General features: G+C 35.4%; 1 long non-coding RNA gene across 1 annotated transcript in view; it reads left to right on the top strand.

Annotated features, from left to right (window-relative positions):
• Positions 1-20201, top strand: part of LOC309634734 — a 58684-nt gene that overhangs the window by 7456 nt on the left and 31027 nt on the right. Inside the window, exon 2 of the long non-coding RNA XR_014248386.1 lies at positions 5672-5895. This is a non-coding gene — a long non-coding RNA (uncharacterized lncRNA). The remainder of the gene's footprint in view (positions 1-5671; positions 5896-20201) is intronic.

Below are 20201 nucleotides of genomic sequence, written 5' to 3'. Positions count from 1 at the left end.
CATCAATGGACAGATTATCCAGAGAGAAAATCAATAAGGAAACACTGGCCTTAAATGACACATTATATCAGATAGGCCTAATATCTATCTATCTATCTATCTATCTATCTATCTATCTATCTATCTACCTATAGAAGATTCCATCCAAAAGAAGGAGAATGCACATTCTTTTGTGCATAGGGAATAGATAGATCTTCAGGATAGATCCCATTATAGGCCACAAAACAAGTCTCAATAAATTTAAGAAGATTGAAATATCAAGTATCTTTTCCAACTGTAATGGTATGAGACTAGAAAACAATTACAAGAAAAAACTGTAAAACCCACAAACACATGAAAAATCATATCCTACTAAATAACCAATGGGTCACTGAAGAAATCAAAAAGGAAATCAGAAAATACCTCAAGACAAATGAAAATGAAACACAATGATCCAAAATCTATGGGATGAAGCAAAAGCAGTTCTAAGAGGGGAGTTTATGCTGATACAGGCCTATCATCAGTAAGCAAGAAAAATCCCAAATAAATAATCTAACCTTACACCTAAAGGAACTAGAGAAAAAGAATAAACAAAATCTAAAGTTAGTAGCAGGGGACATCCCTGGTGGTCCAGTGATGAAGCCTCCGTGTTCCCAATGCAGGGAACATGGGTTTGATCCCTGGTTGGGGAACTAAGATCCCACTTGCTGTACAGCATGACCAAAAAATAAATAAATAAATAAAAGAAATAAAGTTAGTAGCATGAAAGAAATAAAAAAGTTCAGAATAGAAATCAATGAAAAAGAGGCTAAAAAAATAGAAAAGATCAATGAAACTAAGAGCTGGTTTTTTGAAAATGTTAACAAAATTGATAAACCTTTAGCCAGCCATCAAGATAAAAAGAGATGGTGCATATAAATAATTTCAGAAATGGAAGAATTAAAGTTACAACCAACTCTGCAGAAATACGAAGGATCCTAAGGGATTCCTACAAGCAATTATATGCCAATGAAATGAATAACCTAGAAGAAATGGATATATTCCTAGAAATGTACAATCTCCCAAGACTGATTCAGGAAGAAATAGAAATTGAATCAGTAATAAAATTGAATCAGAAAAAAAAAAAAACAACTCACAACAAATAAAAGTCCAGGACCAGATGGCTTCACAGGTGAATTCTACCAAATATTTAAGGAAGAGTTAACACCTATCTTTCTCAAACTATTCCAAAAAATTGAAGAGAAAGGAACACTTTCAAACTCATTCTATGAGGCCAGTGTTACAATGATACCAAAACCAGACAAAGGTATCACACAGAAAAGAAAATTCCAGGCCAATATCACTGATGAACATACATGCAAAAATCTTCAACAAAATATAAGCAAACCAAATCCAACAATACATTAAAAGGATTGTACACCATGATCAAGTGCGATTTATCTCAGGGATGCAAGGTTGGTTCAATATGTGTAAATCAATGTGATACACCACATTAACAAAATGAAGGATAAAGCTCATATGATCATCTCAATAGATTCAGAAAAGCTTTTGACAAAATTCAACATCCATTTATGATAAACACTCTCAACAAAGTGGCTATGGAGGGAATATACCTCAATGTAATAAAGGCTCCATGTGACAAACCCACAGCCAATATTATACTCAATGGTGAAAAGCTGAAAGCATTTCTTCTAAGGTCAGGTACAAGACAAGGATGCCCACTCTTGCCACTTTTATTCAGCACATATTGGCAGTCCCAGCTACAGCAATCGAATAGAAAAAGAAATAAAAGGAATCCAAATTGGAAAGGAAGAAGTAAAACTGTCACTGTTTGCAGTGATATTATTTGTAGAAAACTGTAAGTACGTATCAAAAAAACTATTAGAAATAGTGAATGAATTAAGTAAAAGAGCCGGATACAAAATCAATATACAGAAATCTGTTGCATTTATATACACTAGTAATGAACTATCAGAAAGAGCAATTAAGAAAACAGTCTCACTTACAATTGCATCAAAAAAGAATAAAACCCCTAGGAATAAATTTAACCAAGGAGGTGAAAGACCTGTACTTAGAAAATTTTAAGACATAAATAAAAGAACTTGAAGATGACACAAACATATGCCCTTAGGGAGTTGCAAATTAAACAACAATGAGATACCACTACATACCAATTAGAATAGCCAAAATTCAAAACTCTGGTAACAGCACCAAGTGTTGACGATCATGTGAAACAACAGGAACTCTCATTCATTGTTGATGGCAATGCAAAATGGTATAGCCACTTTGGAAGATAGTTCGGCAGTTACTTCTGAAACTAGACATTTTTTATCATATGATCCAGCAATTGTGCCCCTTGGTATTTACCCAAAGGAGTTAAAAACTTTGGTCCACACAAAAACCTGCACATGGATGTTTATAGCAGCTTTATACATAATTGCCAAAATTTAGAAGCAACCAAGATGTCCTTCAGTACGTGAATGGAAAAATAAACTGTGGTACATCCAGATAATGGAGCACTATTCAGTGCTAAAATGAAATGAGCTACCAAACCATGAAAAGATATGGAGAAACCATGTTACTAAGTGAAATAAACCAATCTGAAAAGCTACATGCTGTTTGATCTCAACTATATGACATTCTGGAAAAGGCAAAACTATGGAGACAGTAAAAAGATCAGTGGTTGCCAGGGGTTAGGAGGGAGGGAGGGATGAATAGGCAGAGCTCAGAGGATTTTTAGGGCAAACTATCCTGTATGATAAGACAATGGTAGATACATGTCATTATTCATTTGTCAAAACCCATAGAACGTATAAAACCAAAAGTGAACCCTAATGTAAACTATGAACTTCGAGTGATTGTGTTGTGTCAATGTAGGTTCATCAATTGTAATGAACCTACTACTGTGGTGCAGGACGTCGATAATGGGAAGGTTGTGTGTGTGTATGGGGACAGACTTTCTATGGGAACCCTGTATGTTCTGCTTGATTTTGCTTTGGGCCTCAAACTGCTCTAGAAATACAGTTTATTAATTAAAATGAAAAACAGCATTGTGTTGACAGTATTTTAAAAGACAAAGGTATTTAGGGTAAAGTGACATGTATTGTCAGGATATGAGCTGGAAATTTATGTCCTCTGAGGCTTAGTTGCTTTATATTTAAATGAATTATATGTATATATATATATGTATATATTTCAGAAAATATTAATAACCACTGGTACTAGAGTTCCACTTAGGGAACTGTCTTCATTTAGGAAAATGCTTTGATAAACTTCCATGACTGTGGAAGGTGAGGCCTTTAGAGTGAGGTGTAGAAGGAGGCTGCAATACAAAGAGAGAACTAAACAGTTATGCATAAAGAAGTGAACATAGATGTGGAGGAGGAATGCCGGGAAGAAAGACAAGGGAGGATGGAGTTAGAAAAAAGGCCATAAAACATAGGTAGCAGGCTGAATCTGTGGAGGAAGATAGAAAAATTCCTATGCCACTATGGTGGCATAGTAGCTGAGAACTTTAAAGGCCTTTTGGCAATGTAACAACTCATGGCATTGCAGTGTCTATGTGGTTTGGGGGAAATCAAGGAAAGAAGCTCTGTATAGAACAAAGAGAAGCAATCATCTATAAGAAGTGAGGTGTGTGAAATCAATAGTTCAGCAGAAGTAAGAGCCACCGTTGATCATGACAAAGCAAGTACATGGGACTAAGGGCAATGGAATTTCTCATAGGAGCCTTTCTCAAAGAGAGGATGAGATTCCAGTTGACAGATCAGATGACTGGATTCACAGGACGATTATGGGGACATTTGAAGGTGTGCAGTACACATGGTAGTAAAAATTCAAGTAAACACACAACTTCCAACGGTCTTCTATAGTCCTGCCTCACTTTTCAAGCTGAGACAGCCTTGGCTTTGAGGATTATCACTGAGTAAGGTAGTAGGGAAGCTCTGATGGAATAAAACTCTTCCACGGTACCTAACAGAGCGTGGCAGAAAACTGCCTATCTGAAAATGCCATTCACCCAGGTACAGAAAAAGGTCTAACCCAAGTCATGTCCCCATAAGAATAGAATTAAGACATGTAATCTTTTCCTTTCCAGATTTGTAGAAACATGGTAAAGTCACATGAAGCTTAGAAAGTATCCTATTTTTGAGAACAGTAAAACATTGTCCCAAGGAGGGTTAAGGTTAGATAAGTAACCTTCTGAGAATGGCACTAGAACTGAAAAAGGAAACAAATTATATTCTCTCAGAAACGTGTTCGTAAGATTTAGTAGAGTCAGGAATACTGACTAACATGATGATATGGAAGTGCTCCTAAGATGCAATGAATACAGAAATAGAGAAAAAAACATAGCAAATGACTAGCACCATTGGCTCTTCCCTTTTTCACTATCACAGTTACCATACTTTTAGATAACTTTCCTGTCTGTTTGCTTCTGGACTTTCCCACCCAAACCAATTGCATAATTCAATGGCCACTAAAAGAAATGTGATCACTTGCATCAGTAATTTAGAGCCCAATGTGATCTTTCATATCAAATTCAAGTTTCAAGTCTTTGAACCTCCAGGTTTCTTATTTGTAGTTCTAGTAGTTTTTGCCTATCTAATCTTTTGATGTGTCTTGATTTCTATCTCATTTATAGCCAAATTAGCTTAATGATTTCCGTATGTATCTTTCTATATACGGAAATATATAAAAATTGTTATACGGAGATAACAATTTTATCTACCCTTCATAGCCAGCTCACTAGGCATCTGCCTATGAAGAAAACACTCCACTTTCATCTTAATCACTTCATGTTCTGTCCTTCCCCTAAATGCAATCATTTTTTGTTCAGAAATATGAAGGAATGGAATGTTTCTGAATATTTGAACAATGTGGATGATTTAATATAAGTAGCTTACATGAATTGTCAAACTTAAATTAGTTATTTTATAATAATGATAAGATTAAACAATATAATAAAATCTCTTTTTGATAATTCAGAAGAAACTGCAGAATCTTGGGGTGGCTTAGGTTCACAAGTACCAGCAAGCATTGTTATTCAATAGCACTGCAAAATAAATCTGACTATTCAGGTGTTCTGGGTTGTTTTGGATTCTTGATAAATAGGAGATTATTCTAGCCTTCAAAATACAAATATTCTTTGGTCTTTTCATAGTCATCCTGTCAGACTATAATCATTTACGGGATATCACAGGTATTTATGTATTTGGCTATGGTATTTTGTCAATGAAATAATCCATCTCATTGGTTCTATGTTTTTTGTTTGTTGAAGATTCTTAAGTCATATAGACGTATTCTTTAGTGATGCAAAGTGAAATTTTGACTGTCTAAACAGATTTTCTCAACCTTTCCCTCTTGTAATGGTAAGAGAGTACAGATAATTCAATCCCCTGTCATCTCCTGACCATTTGCTTAATCCTCCCACTGAGGTAAGTATACTGAGATGGTGACAGTTCCTGTGAGTTCTGCGGTGTTACTTAGAAAGAGCATGGGCTTTTGGGTCCTACAGACCTGTGGTTGAATGTTGTTTTCTAGATCTGTGACCTTAGGGAGTTTATTTGAATGTTTCAGAGACTCAGTGTCCTTATCTGTAAAATAGAGATAATAATATGTACCTGCTGCAGAGACTGCTAATGTTTCCCTTTTATTCTTGGGCACAATAAATATTTTCAGCTCTGTCTTGCAGACTGGTGTGTCCAGGCCTGAATTCTGGCAATGGATTGCTGGTTGGAAAGAAAAAGCACCACTTCCTGCTTGGCTTATGAAAATCCCCCAAGTACGCTCTTCTCTGATTTTCTCCATCTGCTGGCTTACTGGCGAGGACTCCAGAGACCTATGAGAAACAAGAACTTTAAGGCAGAAGAAGCCTGGAACAGAGCCTGCTGCCACTCCTTTGTCACCCCATCAGATGTAAGTAAGAAATAACATTTATTTTGGTAAGTCACTGAAACTTGGAGGATGTTTGTTTCCGCAGTTAGCCTACCCCAACTAATACACCTTTAGGATTTATTATAAAGATTGCACGAGGAATCTTTATAAAGTATCTGACATAAATTAAGTGTTCAGTAAATGACAGTTATTGTCACCATCATCCTTTACATGTATAAGCATGTGAGTATTCAGGCATTGCAGGTACCAGGATTCCCCCAAATGATCAGACCGACAGGATGTGAGTTGGCAGGACTGACTTCTTGCTGCTACTCTTACAGTTAGACCCATTGGTATTTCTCAGATTCCTTGGAATTATAAATGATTAATTCATTTAGTTATAGATTTTTAAATTCAGTTATAGTTGACATATAACATTATATTAGTTTCAGATATACAATGTAATGATTCGATATTTGCATTTATTGAAACAATCACCACGATACATCTAATCAACATCCAGTTATAGATTTTGACATCACATATTTAATCCTTTTGTTGGCCTGTTCATTTTATTCTCTGTCATTGTACCATGTGATACCCCTAGCTTAAGTCACATGTTTTATACTGTGATTGTGTACCATTTAGGATCCAGGGGAGAGAGACTAGACTAGTGCTGTTCAGTAGAAATGCAATGCAAGCCACAAACATAATTTAAAATTTTCTAGTATTGATAGTTACATTAGAAAAGTTTAATAAAACCCAGGTGAAATTAATTTTAATAATTCATTATCTAACCTAGTATATCCAAAACATTAAAATTTCAACATGTAATCAGTATTCTTTGCATTCTTCTTTTTATGCTGATTCTTTGAGAACAGTGTGTATTTTCCACCAACAGCCTGTTTTGATTTAGACTAGCCTGATTCCAAGTGTTCAATAGCCACATTTGCATAATGGCTGCCATATTAGACAGCTCAGGAATGGGCAAATGAAAAGACCTATCACCACTTCTGGAAAAAAATCTTCAAAGTCATGTGCTACATTTTCTTTGTAGGTAGAGGATAGCATTATTCTTATTGTTCTGGGAGACTAGACATAGGAGGGCAAACATTCAGATCATCAGGTTCAGGAGATGGACATTTTACTTATAGGTGTCATTTATCTGGAGATACAAGTCAGGAACCTTCTTTGTAGCTCTATCTTCTGTGGTACTTTGTACATAGAAGGCTCTTACTGAGAGTTTTCAATGGGATGATCAATGTTCATACAACTATGTATTCAACATTCATAAATTTATAATAAAAATATTTATAACTTTTACAGGAAAACTAACATTTTGAGCTTGTGTGCTAAGGGAAGCCATGCAAGATCCTGGTATATGTTAACCCCCAATGTCTAAGTTAGCGATAAAATGTTTATTTTTCTTAAGGAAAAACTAATTACTCCTGGCCTCAATTTTCAAAGGAAATTTAACTTTTTTGTATAAAACATAGACTTCAGAAATCCATTCCTGTATATTGAAATGCACGTCTGTCCTTGTTTAATGAAAGCATAGGAATTAGTCACTTTCCAGTGTATAAAAAAAGAGTTTAGTTCAAAGACATTGGATTTACCAAAGTAAACAGTGTTTGAATAGAATAGTTACTTTAAAGATGACAGGCAGTCACTCCTAGGAAGGAAATAATATGTTGCAAGTTTGAAAGAAAATGGTTTACTTAAGATGTCATTTCATGAAAAGGAAATAATGCCTTTGATATTCAAAGCACCAAAAAAGAACTTAACACACTGTGCTAGAGAAACCAGAGATAACATTTGATGGTTAGAAAAGATAGGGTTTTAAGAAAAAAATGTTACCTTGTTTTCGTCTTCCATCACAGAAAGGAGATTAGATATATGAGGCAAATTGAGGGAGTTAGGGGGAAAGTAACATATACAAATCAGATGGTATAAGGAAAAATTAATAAAGCTAAATACAGATTGTTAAATGATAATGGAAAGAGGTCATTTTTTAAAAAGATTTATATTATTCTTTATTTATTTAATTAATTTATTTTTGGCTGTGTTAAGTCTCAGTCACGGCACGTGGGATCTTCCGTTGTGGTGCACGGGCTTCTTTCTAGTTGTGGCATGTGGGTTTTCTCTCTAGTTGTGGCATGTAGAGTCCAGGGTGCATGCGCTCTGTAGTTGTGGTGTGTGGGCTTAGCTGCCCCGTGGCATGTGGGATATTAGTTCCCTGACCACGGATCAAACCCGAGTCCCTTGCATTGTAAGGCGGATTCTTTACCACTGGACCCCAGGGAAGTCCCAGAGGTCATGTTTAACATAACTATATTTTTTAAAAAACTATAGTCATTATGTTGTATAATATATCCCCAGTACTTGTTTATCTTATAAACACAGTGTATATTCAAATTAGAGTGCACTGTCGGTGGCAATGTAAATTGGTACAGCCATTATGCAAGTTTCTCAAAAAATTAAAAATAGAACTACCATTTGATCTAGCAATCATACTTCTCCACTGTCATTTCCATGCTACTCCTTACCCACCACACTACAGAGAACTGAAGACTAGGCTTGCTCTTAATGCAAAGGCATGGCTTCACAGTCATAAACTAGGAATAGAGGACTGGCTCAGCTGTTTTACTTCTGGTAGGAGACAGATGGGCTTTAGATGAACTATCCAAAAGCAAAGCCATAGGTTTGGGGAGATGTTCTCTGGCCTTTAACTTGCATGTAGCTATCAATTTAGTAGTTGACTCATTAGGTGACTTAGAATACATTTTGCAATGTTTTATTCTTGGAAGATTTATCAAGAAGTTACATTTATTAATTTTTTAAGGTCAGATGATTCTGACCTTAAAAAAAATTGCTGATTACAATTATTACAGTCTTGCTTTATATCATTGGATTGTTTACTTTCAAAATTGATTCTCTCTCTCTCTCTCTCTCTTTCTTTCTCTCTCTACTTTTGAAGGGGCCAGGAAAAGAAAGTTTTGGGTAAGACAGTTTTAAACAAGTTTTTTGTTAAGTGAACTTAGGCCTTAAGCACTGTCGTTATAGTGCCTGATGGATAAAATTGCCTTGCCTTTAAGGAAGATTCATAATAGTTTTAAAAAAAATTAACCCTTATAAGAAAATTTCAGCATAAATTGTTTGAACCAATGAAAAATTCAGTTCTTTAATTCATCTTTTTGTATCTTACTTCACTGGCTTTAACTTAAGAAGAATAAAGATACGTAGAAAATGAAGCAATATGATTTCTCAGAAAGATATTGATAGTTTCTTTTACTTTCATTATCAAAATAAGTACTTTTCTTAAGTAGGATGAAAATACTGATTCACCTCTGTAAAACTTCAATCACTACTTTGGGTGACTAGTACCCTGGATTTGCTGTGGGTCTCTTGGAAGTTTGAGCTCTAATGGCCCCTTGACACAAGGAACAGCAGACTGTACAAGTCTCCTGACAGACAAAGTAGGGAGAGCAGTGAAAAACTTTGATTTCTAGAGAGAAGACAGCAATGGAATGGTTCCTTGACTTCCGTGGTTGTTTGCCACAACTCTTCAAAGTTTACAGTCAGAACATTTATTCATAAAGCATGAAATATGCAGTCATGCCTTTTGCTTCTAATTGTGGATACCTAAATTATGCATTTTTGGCCTATTGTGGCTAATTTGGAAAATAATAGTTTCATTATATAGTATCATCTACAGACTCCTTGGACTGTTCTAGAATTATATGACATATGAATGCTAAATTTTTATGACATTTAAGTATTGATGCTCCCCATGCTATTTAAAGCTAATTTAACCATAATAATCCCCTAAATTCAAATTTTAATGAAGCAAAAAAAAAAAAAAAAACAAAACTGATTAGGTTCAAGTGCATAAAGCTCATGCTGCAGGAAATGTGGTTTACTAAATTCTTCTGTTTACTAAAAAATTAAAAATGGCTCTCTTAAGGAGCCATTTGTGCACCGAGTATGGAAAGGCATAGATACTATATTAAAATTTAGGATAATGCATATGTTTAAGTTTTGTTGTCTCCAAAACACTTTGGTATCGACTGGTTCATGTATGAAAAACATGAGTTTCTGTGCCATCATGCTGGCTAGAAACTTCTTCAGATTGTCCAGTGGCTTGAGAGAACTTGAAGTAACATTTTAAGCAGTAGTTCCCAAAAATGTACATTACTTAGTAAGTTTTGTACTTAAATATTACTGCTTTTCACATGATTTTAATAGGTATGTTTTAAAAGACTTGCTCCCCCTTATTCCCTGTCCTAGGTTGTATTATTTTTCCCAACTATTCACGGCCTTTCCTGCAGGAGAATTATACTTCCCAGCCCCAGGCTTGGCCATGTGCTTTTCTTTGTGAGCATGAATGATAGATATATATTGGCTAAGCAGAAACATTACTTGCCATCAGTCATTCCACTGTTGTTCTTTTCCCTCTGTCACAAGAAGAGTGCATCATGGATAGGGGTTGTTCCTTCAGCTTGGATCCTGGAAAGAAGATGTGTGGGACAGAATCACAGCCAATCTGCAGTCAGTTTATGATGTGATGTGGGCCAGAGATAAACCTTCATTCTTGTAAACAACAAGATTTGAGGGCTGCTTTTTAACCACAGCAGAAACTAGCAAAAGCTGACTTCTCAGACTGTAATTATAGCCCTTGTTGAAAGAAAAAAAAGGGGGAGGCTAGGAGGTTATATAACGCAACTCTGTTCCACCAACCTCCACTTCAGCCTACAATTGCTTGGGTCCAATCCACTTTTTTTTTTTTTCTTGAGAATTTGAACAAAGAGACATAGAATGTTGTGTTCAGTTACGGTGTACTTGAGTTGAAGGTCTTGTAGAGCAAGGGTTAGAGTTGGCTCCACAAGCTAAAGTTATGAGGCAGCAGAAGGTATTAGTGGAAGCTAATGCAAATTATTATAACAGTTAACATTTACTGAGAGCTCACTTTGGGCCAAACGTTGCTTCAAGCACATTCTATCTCTTTTGATCCTCATATCCATGCTATGAGCAGAGCCATGTTGAAACTTACAATTGCAATAAGCACTGAAAAGATTATGGTGCTTTGTCACCACTCGCCTAATGCAAGCACTCACCAAATGGAATTTGAAATAACTATTAGTTGTTAATATCACTACTTTGATGACTATTTTGATGCTTTTTCATATCCATTAAAAATGTTTTATCATTTCATCTTGACAACACTGCTTTACTTGTACAATGAGTACATCCTTATTCTGCCTATGGGGTAATATATCACTGCTTTTGAGGTAGGTACTAATTATTATTCCATTTTAGAAATAAAAGAGTGGAAGCTTCAAGAGGTTAAAGGTTTGTCTGTGGTCTTATAGATAGTAAGGGTTAGAACTGGGTTTAGAATTGAGGTTCAAACTCAGATTTATTAGATATCAAAATCAGTGTACTTAGCCATAGCAGGAAAAAAAAAAAAGAGAGATTAGTGGCTGGCAGCTCCTGAGAGACAGCAGGAAGGATCTATGCTCTTGATTTTCCAGTTTCTAGTTCCCAAGCAGCCTGGCTCTACTTAATATACTGCCCTTATATGTAGATGGGGGTTAGGGGATGGGAGGGGGAAGGGAAGCCAAGAAAAGTGCCCTCATCCATTTGCTTTTAGTGTTACTCTCCATTAGAGGTATCCTTAAACAGTACTAAATTTTACTGGATTTTAGTGAAATGACTGTTCAGTTTTTGCTAAAGCCCTCTTTCACATTAGGCCACAGACACGAGTGCAGACAGCTAGGCTGGGGCAGATTGAATGATCGCTACTCAGAATGTGTAAAAATTTGGCAAATAGGACTTTGTTACTTGATCGAACTTATTGTGCCTGGTTCTTCTACTTCTTAGAATAAGTCCTGTCTTCTGTTGTGCCTCAGTCCCTCATGTAAAAACTTCTGTCTTGTGTAGTGACTCAGTTTCCCAGATATGCCTGTACCTTTCTGACCCCAGATGGTAGTGGTAAGAGTGTTTATTCTCTGATCAGACTGCTCTCAATAGCATCACCTGCTAGGCATGACCTTGGGTAAACTACTTTTCTAAGTCTCTGTTTAACCGTACCTACCACATTGGGCTACTGAGTGAGTGAATACATGTAAGTTTCTGGCACAGGCTGAGTGATGCATGAATGTTGACCGCTCGGGTATTTATTGTCTACATACAGTGCCTAGTGTGCTTACCAGCTGATGATCCTTTGAAATAACTTTGAGGCCTAGAGTTTCCAATCCAATAGTTTAGAAAGCCCAGAATCTAAGTTCATCAAAACGGAGTAAGCCTTTAAGGTATTTGGAGTTTTCTCTTAAAAGGGAGTTGAAATATTGAAAGGATCTTCCGAGTCAAGTCTCCCCTGAAGGCCCCTGTGTTGCTGCTCTCTCTGGTCAACATTATTCAGTTTCACGGCGGGGCATGGGGCAGAGGAGTTCCTTACACTAATTGTAGCTGGATTGATCCTGGTTAGGGATTCCCTATAGGGACTAAAATTCAAGACCTTCAGCTGTCTGATTATGATCTGATGTTTTAAGACTTGAAGTTTTGCTGTATCCTTCGCTTCTGCAATTTATGGGCTTTTGGTAATGGGCGGTGCAGTAGGGAGCCTCTCCCTGTAACCACAAGGCACGGGCCAAGAATCCTCAGTTCTCTGTCATCTGTAGGCACGGCGCCTCCGCTGTTGGGAAGCTTCAGCTCGGGGTATCTATAGCGTGCAGTCATAGTGACCAGAGTTTAGACCAGTGATTTTCAAACTTCAGCATGCATCAGAATCACCTGGAGGGCTTGTTAAAATGTAATTTTTGGTCTTTGTCCTCTGAATTTCTGATTCATTAGTTCTGGGTAGGGTCTGAAAATTTGCATTTCTAACGGGTTCCCTAGGACGTGATGTTGCTGGTCCAGATACATAGAAATATTCCTATAATTGTTACGCTAAAAAGTGTTTAAAAATTTAAATTGTCTTCTCTTCATAGGGATTTTCCCATTGAAGAATCTTTTTATAAACCAATATCATATCAGATATGGATATATATGACTGACAGACACAACTGTATAAAAGTTATTGATAGGGACTTATACTGAATTTGCTCTCAAACCAAGGTATATAGTTACAGCATTCATTTGTGTGCTGACTGCTTTTTATTTTGTAATTATAAAAGTTAAACAGAAACGTATTTGGGTGAAGTACAAAGATAAGAAAAATTGGATTTAATAATATGAAACAGATTTTTTTTAGTGATTGAAATTTTTTATTTAAGAGTATTTTTTTAACTTTACTGAAGTATGCTTGACAAATCAAAATTGTATTTATTTAGGTTGTACGAGTTTTTTAAAGGTATACAATGTAGTATAGTGAAGTGATGACCACAATCCAGTTAATTAACATACCTATTCTATCACATAGTTACCTGAAACAGATTTTCAAGAAGTATAATGCAGTTTTACTTTTGGGGGCTATATTTTTATAGAAATCAAAAGAGGTTTTGACCTAATTTGAAAGGTCTAAAATAACACTGCTGAAACTTACATTCTTTGCTGAACACTGATGGATGAGACTTAAACATATTTACTCCTAACAAGTCAATGTGCTCAAGAGGTATGTGAACGGATATTAATAACAAACATGTATTAACTGTTTATTATATGCCAGGCATTGTGCCAGATTCTTTCAGTATATTAACTTTTCATTCTCACACAATCATTTAAGATAGATATTAATGTTCTCATTTTAAAAATGAGAAGACTAAGGCTCAGAAAGTTTGAGTGACTTGCTTTGGTCGTATATCTAGGTATTATGTGAGGGAAATTCTCACTCTCAGGTTTTAGCTTCTAATCAGTATTCGATATAGATTTTAGTTCAGGGCAGAATTGAGAAGTCTCTGCATTGTCACTTTTTAACAACTTTTCCTCCTTCAGAAAATACACTCTTACCCTTTAAGTACACAGGTTTTTCCTGATTTTTAGTCATTTATCTCTATCAAGAGGTTTCATTTTTCATTTGCATGTGAGAACACTCACACTAATGTGTTCACTTTGGCCTTTTAATCTTCTCTGTCAATTAAAGGCTCTGTTTCCTATTGAAATTTTAGGCAATATTGTGCAGGAGACTTGTTTTTTGAACAAAGTAACATTCTTATCTCTGAAATCACATAATTCCTGAGGTTAAGTCTAAAAGTTGACCTGTCAGCTTGTGTTATATTAGGATTCTTTGGAGTTTGGGAAAGAAACAGTGGGATTCTTGGTTCTGTTGCATTCTTTCTTCTAGCTCTGCTCCTGAGGAGCTCTATGAAATTGGCCAAGTCACCTATCCTACTTACATTTCAGATTCCTCATCTACCTTTTATCCTATGCCTTCATATTTTGATACTTCTGTAGCATGATCTTCTCTCTGAACACAATATTTAAAAATCAAAGGTGCCAGTGCTTTCAATCATCAGACTTATTTAAGAAGCAAAGAGACAGTGTTGAGGACTAGAGTTGCTTTTCATGCATCTTATGCATGCCTCTAACTTACTTTAGAGCCTAATTTATTGTGTTTATTTCTTATTGTAGGGAGGTAGTTTTTGTAAGAACTATTCTGTTCTGGTGTTTCCTTTTTTCTTCTCACCAAGCATTCTATGAACATTACTCTTGAAATGCTTGATCTGAGCCATGTTGACAAGTGCATACTTTCTTTCCTGAAGCAAAAGCCCATTAACACTTCAAAAGGTTTCAAACCATAAAAGTCCCAATACTCCAAATATTCTCTCCAATTTAGATTGACAGGTTTCCCACTCCATCAAATGCTTGGTAAAAGAGCATGATCTTCTGGGTCTTCAGAAAAGTATGACACAGAAAGTGTAAAGTGATACATATATAAGTTTTATTTCCAGAGTAGCAAAAACCAAAAAACAGGAAAATTGCATTATGTGTTCTTTCAGTAATCAAGTTATTCATGAATTCCACATTTATTGAGGGCCCACTATAGACGGGACCCTGATGCTACGAGACTCAGACCATCTGTTATAACATTTGAATGTACACAATTTTTACCTTGGCTTTCTTGGTAGCTATACAGATATTTTCATCAGGATAAAAAAGTGAAAAATGTATCAAAGTAGTTTGAGATAATATTCTCTCCTTGTATTGCAGTCTCCTTCTATACCTCACTCTAAAGACCTCACCTTCCACACTCATGGAAGTTTATCAAGGCATTTGCCTAAATGATGACAGTTTCTTAAGTGGAACTCCAGTACCAGTGGTTAATAATATTTTCTGAGATATATACACATATGTATACATATATTTCATTTAAAAAATAAAGCAACTGGTAAAATCCTCTGTGTTCTGCCTATTCATCCCTCCCTCCCCCCAACCACTGATCTTTTAACCGCAGTAAAAATTATGGAGACACCATACTTTTGCCTCTTCCAGAATGTCGTATAGTTGAGATCATGCAGTATGTAGCTTATTCAGATTGGCTTCTTTCACATAGTAATACCCATTTAGATTTCTTTCTTTCTTTTTTCTTTTGGCTCAATAGCTCATTTTAAATTAGTGCTGAATAATATTCCATTGTCTGGATATACCAGTTTATTACATCTGCGTGCAGGTTTTAATGTGGATTTAAGTATTCAACTCCTTGGGTAAATACCAAGAAGTGCGTTACTGGATTGTATGGTAAGAGTATGCATAGTTTTGTAAGAAACCATCATACTGGCTTCCAAAGTGGCTGTATAATTTTGCATTTCTGTCAGTAAGGAGTGAGAATTCCCTTTGCTCCACATTCTTGTCAGCATTTGGTGTTGTCAGAGTTTTGGATTTTGGCCATTCTAGTAGGTGTGTAGTGACATTTAATTGTCATTTTAATTTGCATTCCCCTGATGACTTATGATGTTGAGCATCTTTTCATATGCTTATTTGCCATCTGTGTAACTTTTCTGGTGAGTTCTCTGTTAAGGTCTTGGGGCCATTTTTTAAATTGAGCTGTTTATTTTCTTATTGTTGAGTTTTAAGAGTTCTTTGTATATTTTGGGTAAGAGTCCTTATCAGATGCATCTTTTGCAAATATATTCTCTCGGCCTGTGGCTCATGTCTTGCTGCCTTGGCATCATCTTTAGCAGAGCAGAAGTTCTTAACTCTAATGAAGTCCAGCTTATCAATTGTGTTTTTCATGGATCATGCCTTTGGTGTTGTATCTAAAAAGTCATCTCCATACCCAAGGTCATCTAGGTTTTCTCTTGTGTCATCTCTTAAGAGTTTCATAGCTTTGCATTTTGCATATGTGTCTGTTTTTGTGAAGGGTGTGAGGTCTGTGTCTAGATTAATTTTTTTGTATGCAGATGTTCAGTTGTTCTAGTACCATTTGTTGAAAAGACTAGTTACTATACTTTTGGCTTTACAGTCCCTGAAGCTTAAGTACTTCTGGGTTTTCAGTAAAAGTGGACATGGTAGCATGGATGGTAATAATAATGATGAAATTATCAATATAAATAATTAGAATAGTCAACATTAATATAAGTGGTAGGAATAATTATAATGATACTAATATCTAATATTATTATAATAGCTAATATTAATGGTGTTAATAATTAGACCTATGTATTAATAATAAAATAACCGCTATCAATAGCCCTTACCATATGCTAGGCAATGTTCTGTGCATTAAACATGCATTCAGTCATATGGCTTAAAAGCAAAATGCAAGAGAAGCCAGATGGAGAGTTTTTGAGAGGCATACTGAGAAGTTGTAAGGCATATTTTTTACCTTTTAAATAAAGTACTGATGATGAGCACTTGTGAATTTTTGAAAATGAAAGGTTTACTTTTAAACTTTTATTTTTATACTTGAGTTCTACAGTTATAGCTTTGGTATCAACTAAATGTCATCCCATATGGCAGTACAACCAGGTTGTTATCACATTTGATTCCCTTTTGTCAATAAAATATCAAGAAAATAGTGAGAGAGGATATAGGACATTTGTCAGTAAATTGTATTCGCCTTTCACTGACTGATTTACTGAAAGCTTAGCTTAGGAAAATATTAAGTATTTTAATTTAGATTTCACTTGGGGGCTTGAAGAAGTGTCACTCTCCAAAATCAAAGTTACTGCATCAAGTCCTTTTCTTAGATTAAGTTATCTACTATACAAAAAGTGAGTTGTAATGTATTCTTATTAAAACTGCTTCTTCTATCACAATGTTATATTGTTTTAATAACATTTAATTGTTAAAATATACATTGTGTAAGGAAGGCGAATTTATAGTAAAATACATTTTTTTCTATTTTTTCCCTGATTTTTTTTTTTCAGGTGAATCTTCTGTCTTATGTCTTTACTGATAATCACTGTTGTGGTTCTTATGCTTTATTGGTAACTGACCACCTGTTCATGTCTGCATGTTGGAGATACGCTTGCTTAGCTACCTAAGTGTAAGACTGAGTTAGGCACTCAGGAGTCCAGTGGTAAATCATCTGAGTCATTTACAGTTTGGTGTGAATGTGCTTATCATATCCTTCTCTCAAAGAAGGTTTTTATAAGGGAAAGAGGAAGAAGATCCTGGATATCTTTAAAGGGTAAATAGAAGACAGCAGTGGAAGTGGTGGCTAGAGCTGAAGACAGAATAAATCTTCTTTGTAATTTTGTTTAGCACTCACTGCACTAGAATGTTAGTTTTGGATGAGTCTGCCATTAAACCATTAGGTAACAAAGGGATTCACAAATTCTGAATTTTCAGAAAGAGTATTTTAAAATATAGTTTTGATTATTTTGAATTCTGCTCAGTGTCTCTGCATAGCTTAATCTGCATCTGCTATCTTGATGTTTTGAATAATCCATTGCCTCTCTGATTATTTAAATATTTAACTCTGGTTTATGTCTAATAGCATCGTAACCAGGATTCTTATCATTCATGCTATTATTTTTTCTGCTTTCGAACATTCTTTACTGTAGATTTTTCTTCAGAAATTTTAGAAAGTACTTTTCAGGTAAAAGACTGAATTCTTTTGTTTTAACTTTCTATTTTGGAAAATTTAAGACATGTACAAAAGTAGATAGAATATCATAGAGTATATCCATGTACCATCACCCAGTTTCAACAGTTACCAACTCATGCCAATGTTATTTTGTTTCTACCCTCACCAACTTCCTCTGTCATATTATTTTGAGGCAAAAGCTAGATATGTTATAGTTTCATCCACACACATTTCTCCAATAGTGGCCAAGTAGTTTTTAAAATCATGATGAAGTCCTGATTTAAACATATTTGATGTCTTTTAGTCCACTACAGTAAGTATCTTTATTGAGGCTTAAATTATTCTATATTTGACTGGTGGGTGCCTCCCTTTAGGTTTTCAAGCCTTTTTGGTAAGTAGTCCCCCTTTTCAGAGTCTTTGATCATTTCCTTGCTATCTGTTATGACAAAATGTCCAGACTCATCTTATACATTTCCTACTCCATACTTTGGGTCAATCTTTCCTTCACTGAGTTCTGGTTCTTTATAGTGAAGAATGGAATTTCAAGACAAGAATTTGGGTGCAAAGGGTGCTCATTGTTCCAAAAAAGACTTTCATTTTGATACTTATAAGCTTTACTTTTTGTGTTCTCTGTTTTATAGTATTTATTTTACATATTTATGTGTAAATGAATTACTGTATTTCTTCTGTTATGTGAAGCCATGATGTGCACAATGAACTACCCAGTTAATGGCAGTTTTTTTGGAAAAGAAAATCACCTAAAAATATTAAATGTCTGTAGTATAAATATCCATTTAAAATATTCATGCTTCTTTTTTCAGTATCCCAGTGAAAATTTGAGTTAAGGGAGTCCTCACATTTATACTCTAAAGATTCTTCTTAATTAATTTTTCCTATTAGCAGTTATGCATAGCTTTGTGGTGTCACATTGTTCTTCATAACTTCTGTTCATGCTCTTGCCATCTTTTTATCTTGCCTCCTTATCAGCACTCAGAATTTTGAAGAACTGGTTTGAGGCTCGGAGCTAGGCAAGTCTATCTGTTTGAATAGTAGGGAGGAGACATGGGAGGTAGAGGCAGAGATGCTAATAGAATCTAGGTCTGCTGGTCTGCTGATCTGGTGTCTGAGCCACATCTTTGGACCACCTTCTCTTTGCCATATCCTGTCCAGTGCTAAATGAGGTGTAGAGGCAAGTAAACACTAAAATGTAAATAGATGATGAAGTAGTTGGCATGGGATGGAAGTCCAAACAGTGCCACTCTCCAGCTGTGTGATTGGGTAAGTTAGTCTCTCCAAGTCTTAGATTTCACTCTTTACCCCATTACTCTGTAATATTTTCTTTAGAGCACTTATACTACATGAAATCATCTTTTTGAAAAAGTATTTGAGGTGTATCTTCTGTTTATAAAATTCCACGAGAGCAGGAATCTTTTCCTCTACTGACTCCTCCTTGCTTTGAACAGTCCCTGGCACAAAGTGGGTGCTCAATAAACATTTGATGAATTATTGCTGAGTTTTTGAGAAGGTAAAATAAAATAATGAATGTAAAAAGTTTGGCATTATGACTACCACCCAGTGAGTGCTTGATAAATATTAAGAAAAGACTCTGGAGGACATATAGATACTTCCATTCTGATTCATCATCATAGCTCTATAAATCTAGCTTATGACAACATAAAATAGTTAATAAATACTTTTAGTAAATGAATGGAAAGATGAAATAAATGAATACTGTTGTTGCTATTGGAGCTGATTTATGGAATAAGCAAATGATATTTAGAAATATAGAAAGATGTCCCAGTATTGATCCAAGCATCTGGTATTTTTCCTTTCTAAATATGATCAGTAGGTCATTATAAATAATAGGAGGAATCCCTTTATAGTGGACATATTTCTCCCTTTATAATAGTAATTTTCCATATAAATATTTCAGAATTGAAAAAAATTATAGTCTGAATTGTGTAACTTCTGCTTGTTTACTATTTATACTTGTTGATTTTTTCTTATGGATTATATTATTTAATGGATAAAGGACAGCAAACTCCTTTTGCCTTAGCATATTTTCCCATTTTGATATATCAAGGGAAAAAAAGACCAAATAAAACAAGCCTTTGTGGCTCAAGTTAGCTATAAATGAAGTCCCTCTCATTCTCCTTATAGAAAATGCTCTAGTAGATCTAGAATCTCTGTGTCAAAGTATGGCCAATACTTATGGCTGTGAATGGAAGAGGGGTCAGGTGGTTCCCTCATTTTATTCAGTTGTCAGGCGACCTAGTTGCTCAGAGAAGCCTGAAGCCTGCTTGTAGAGACAAGATTTCATTGGTGGAAGACAGGATTGTTAGAATCCTTACTCCTAGTTGAGTTAAGATGGAGAGGGGAA

Source organism: Balaenoptera borealis, assembly GCF_965194805.1.
Source record: "Balaenoptera borealis genome assembly, chromosome: 9".
Classification (NCBI taxonomy): domain Eukaryota; kingdom Metazoa; phylum Chordata; class Mammalia; order Artiodactyla; family Balaenopteridae; genus Balaenoptera; species Balaenoptera borealis.
Note: the sequence above shows the minus strand (reverse complement) of the source record. Positions and strands in the feature narration are given on the sequence as shown.